We start from the raw sequence: 4,886 nt of genomic DNA, 5'->3' as shown, positions 1-4,886 counted from the left end.
CTTTTGTTTAGAATCTCTCTTCTTCCAGTTGTGTAAAAATCTAATTTCATCAGTAAAAATCTTATATTAAATTTCATGGGAGTAACATTTTTTAAAAAATATATATTCCTGTGTGTATAAAAATTTTCATGTAAAGAGAATTTACTCCAAGAATCATGTCTGCTGTGAGTCATGTTGGATTTTCTTGGAGTAGAAAAACCTGCCACCTCCAAGGCCAGATAACAGCTAACTCAATGTGACATACAGGAGAAATGCAAGTCAGGTTCTAACTAACGTTATGCCTCAGTTGGGAAACTGAGCTCAGCTTCCAAGATCCCAGGACACCTGGTTGGAGGGGTCAGGGTTATCTTGGAGTAGGGGGATTGATGGCCAGTGTCGCTCAGTTACTGCTGGTTTTGAGCAGTGGATCTGGCCTGTGCAGATCCAAACAGAACATCTTCGGTCAGTGAGTTGAAGTCATATGGAAGGATACTTATGCCCTTCTTCAAATAAACTCTATTAGAGTTGTGCTACAAAGATGTGTGCCCCAATACAAGAGCTTGTTTCCACTTACTGAGCCTTTCATGGTGCAACCAGCATGCTGTGTCAAGTTGTTTCATCATTTATCATAGTGATGCTGAGCATACCCTTCAATTGCATTTGATATGGAAAATGAGATTCAAAGGGGCTGAGAATTTGAGACTTGAACCCAAGCTTAATTTTTTCTACCTTGTCCTTCAGGTGGCCCCCAGGTAGAACCCGGATGATTCCTGCGAGACTGCCACTAGCAAGGTTTCAAAAAGACCAAAGATAGCCCTTCTCTGGTCCTTTGGGACTCTGTTCCAAAAGGAAAGACAGGCTCACTATGGATTATTTAATCTTCAAAGGGGAAAAAAAATCTCATGTTCACGCCTTCAGTGAATTTCCCTGGTGTGCTCAGTTGTGAGAGAGGGAAGCCGGGGTTTACCCTATGACCAGGGCTTGGGAAGCCGTTGGCACAGGCCAGGCCAGCTGTGAGGTGCTTTCCTGCCGTATCTCACTTCACCCTCACGGTGAACCCAGATGTGACATTACTAACACTGCCCTTTGATATAAGATAGCTGCATCTCATAGGGTTAAATAATTTGCTTAAAATCTTACCAGTCAGAGAGCAGCTGACCAGGATGGCAAACCCACCTGACATCTGAGCCATTTCTCCTGGGATGAATCTAGTTATCCTGCTCCTGAATCCCAAGAAGATTTTACTGGGAATGTCTCATTGACAATAACTGAACGTGATTCAGGGAGTGAAGGAGAAGCCACACACCCTGAGGCTCTTATGTTAAATGGCGCCTCTCTTTTTTAAGAACTTATGGTGCAAAGTACAACTATGATAGCCCAGAATAGATGGGAATCATGATAGTAACAACCATTAAGTCAGTACCACCACACCTCCATACGTGTGTATGTGTATGTATGTATGTATCTATTTTCAAAATGTGATTTAATATTTAAATATTCCCACTGCCATTTTTGTAAGTGACCAAATGATTCACATGAAGATATGCCTTAGATTTTCCCAGTAGAGGGAAGACAGCTTTGGACAATCTGTCCTGTTATACAGTATGCCTCATTTTTCTCATGATTTGTGTAGCATAGAACACATGGCTCAACATGAAGAATTTTTATTGCTCAATTCTGTTTATAGCTTTTCTTTTGGAAGCAATAAATCATCAGCAGTGTAAATGAGTGGATTAGATGGATTTTTTTGTGCATTCACTTTCTACGAGGCAATGGCAGGGCACTGAACACATTCAGTCAATGCTTCAAGGGTGGGAAATGGGTTTCAGATATTTCCTATAGATAAACATAGTTTAATAGCTTGGAGATGCATTGAGGAATACAAATTCTGGAAGTCAGGGAAGACCAGAGCTGCCAGTGTATCCAGGCTCAGAGACCCGTCTTCAATGTAAGAGGCAATGTTTATGGTTCCCGATCAATTTATTCAGTGCTATTCTGGTCTAGTGTACCTTCGCGTCAGGGGCCCTATGCATAGTTGCATGGTGCATGCTGGGTTTGAGGAAGCAGGGACAGACTGTGTCTCCCCAGCTGCCTGGGGAACCCAGGAGGAAGTGAAAGAGGACAGCACCACTGAATATACTTTACCCTGATTTGCATTCCTCACTAAGTCATCTGAGCCTCAGTCTCTTCCATGTGAAATGCACAAAATTATTGCATCTACCTCTTAGCAGGGTGTACATTGCTCACAAAACTTTAAAATAGAGCTTAAAACATAGAAACCCATATATATATATATATAATTAGCTGACTGTTTCATCATAAACTTGGGGTAACCAACCAAGCTATAATCAGAATTAGCATCAATGTATATGTCTGCAGATTTAACTTTTTTATCTTTTAGATACAGAGCATCACCAATATCCTGTTGAATGCTCCTTTATTCTAGTCACAGGCCACTGAGTCACTGGATTAGCCAGCTTTCCCACTGCTGGGACATAATCCCCAACCCTACAACTTAAAGGAGCAGAGGGTAAATTTGGCTCCTTGTTCAGGGGACCTGATTGACGGTTACTTGGCTCCAGCATAGAAACATCATGGTGGGTGGGCCTTGCAAAGCAACGTTGCTTATCTCATAGCTAGAAAGCAGAGAGAGAAGAGATGCATCCACCAGTGGCACCCACAGTGATATATCTCTTTCAACCAGGCCCAGTCTCTTAGCAACATATTCAGCTATGAGCTCACTAGTGTATCAATCTGCCGATGAACTTTTGCTCCCACAATTCAATCACAGTGGACCCTCCAGTCACAACTGGCCTCCATATGAACACTTGGGTTATGACTAAAATTTTAATTTTAATTTTAATTTATGACCAAAGTCTTCAGTCATAAATGACCTGAGTGCCAACTGTTTATGCTTCCAGATGGTCTCAGATTTAACCCTTAAAGGGTTCTTGAAGAAACATTAGAACATCCTTTCCAGTACAGGGCTCATTGGGAAATCCTGGGCCAATGTCTCTGTTCTGTACACAGGCAGATTTCAGTGTCCTTTGAGAGACCCTGACCCAGGATTTCTCAGTTAACCTACATGAACATTTTAAAATTGTTTTTAATTGTTGTTTGTGGGTTTATACTTAAAATCTTTCCTCAGAATCTCATGTGTTCAGAGATGGGACTCACAGGACACTGAGATCTGCCCATGTACAGGAGAGAGGTTTTGAGGGCTGTGTAGAGGAGCCTGGGCCTTCAACTGCCACCTCAAGTTATAACCAGATCCTTGGGAATGAATTAAGTTTGTAAGTGAAGGGCTCACTGTATCTTCCAAAATCTCCACCTCTAAACACACAAGACTTTGGGGTAAGATATCTGTGTGTGTGTGTGTGTGTGTGTGTGTGTGTGTGTGTGTGTGTGTGTTCATTGTGTTACTTTCTTTACATATCAGCTTCACTAAGGCAGAAAGAGCAAGCTAATCTTCTCTGTGTCTCCCACACCCAGCCCAGCACACAGCAGTGCCCAGCTGTGTGAGTAGATGTGCAGATGGCTGGAGCAGATGACTCTTTTGATTCCCTCAGACCAGATCCTTCATCTCCTACTCCCCAAAACACAATGGTATCACAACAAAAGTCAAGGGGAGACTTGATACCACTAACAAGGTTTATCTTCTGAGCTATTTCCAAGAATACTTCTATCCTGAAGGGTAATTATTTTCAAAACTGGAAGTTGGATCATGGAATGATATGGACGCCTCAGATTAAGATAAATGTGCAGATGTTGAGAGAAATTTCCAAGGATAGCAGGTGTTTGAAGTTTTGGGAAAATGGGATTTCAAGAAAATAGCCAGAGGATTATATTATAAAAAGTACAGGGTGCTTGCTGGGTGCAGTGGCACACACCTGTAGTCCTAGATACTCAGGAGGCTGAGGCAAGAGGATTTCTTAAACTGAGGAATGAGGCCTTCCTAGGCAACATAGTTAAGACTCCATCTCTTTAAAAAGGTATATAATGAAGTTTTTCTCATTGTCTACCCTCATGAAACAAGAATGTAGAGACCTCCTCTGTTATCAGAGATCCAACTTCTACCTGAGTGTGGGCTTTCTCTAAATGTAGAACTGAGTGAAAGAGACTTGTAACGAGAAGAGAAAACAGCATGCAAAGCACAAGTTGTCCTGAACAATCTGTATAGAACGTCTCTGGGTCTCCATGCTGAGCCTCCTTTCTCTTGGTTTTCACACAATCCCGACAATGTGAACTTATCAGCTCATTCCATAAGCGGGGAGAGGGAGCTGCAAGAAGAACCATTACGGACAGCAGTGAGAAAATCGATGTCAGCTTGCTACCAAGAAGGGGAAAAGATTAAAAAGCAGATGAAACTCATCACAAAAGCATGCTGACTGTATGAGAGTAGATTGTTCATGGAGGAGCAGGCACACTGCAGGCCTCAATACCCTGTGGGCAGCCATATCTTTGCCTGGGGACCTCTCTGGGTGCTCCACTGGTGTTGGCAGGATTCACGAGTGTGCCCAGTGGAAGGGTTTCACAGGCAGCGAGGGACAGGACCCAATTTAGAAATGGCTGGGCAGGCCAAAGGAGGTGTCATTGCTCCTCTTGCCTTCTGGGAAAGAGAGGGCATTCAGGAAATGCTTCTCAGAGCTCAGAGGAGGAAGCGATGCTCGGTCGTAGTGAGCCTAGCTGGCAGCAAATGTGCTTGTGTATAAAGGAAACATCAACTCCACTGCCACAACAGCACCCACTGCTCAGAGCCCCTGCTGCCCGGGATGGGGGGAGGGTGGCAGGATGTGAGCACAGTCATTGCTGATTGGACTTCTGAACCAAACTGGACCTGTCAGCTCCTCTCCTTAAAAGATACAAAGCTTTGATTGATTTTGGGTACAACAATCGAAGGTCAGATA

Source organism: Cavia porcellus, unplaced genomic scaffold, assembly GCF_034190915.1.
Source record: "Cavia porcellus strain 051 isolate PalLab524CR breed Dunkin Hartley unplaced genomic scaffold, mCavPor4.1 scaffold_19, whole genome shotgun sequence".
In the NCBI taxonomy this organism is placed as follows: domain Eukaryota; kingdom Metazoa; phylum Chordata; class Mammalia; order Rodentia; family Caviidae; genus Cavia; species Cavia porcellus.
The sequence above is the reverse complement of the archived record's forward strand: the minus strand, read 5'-3'. Positions refer to the sequence as shown.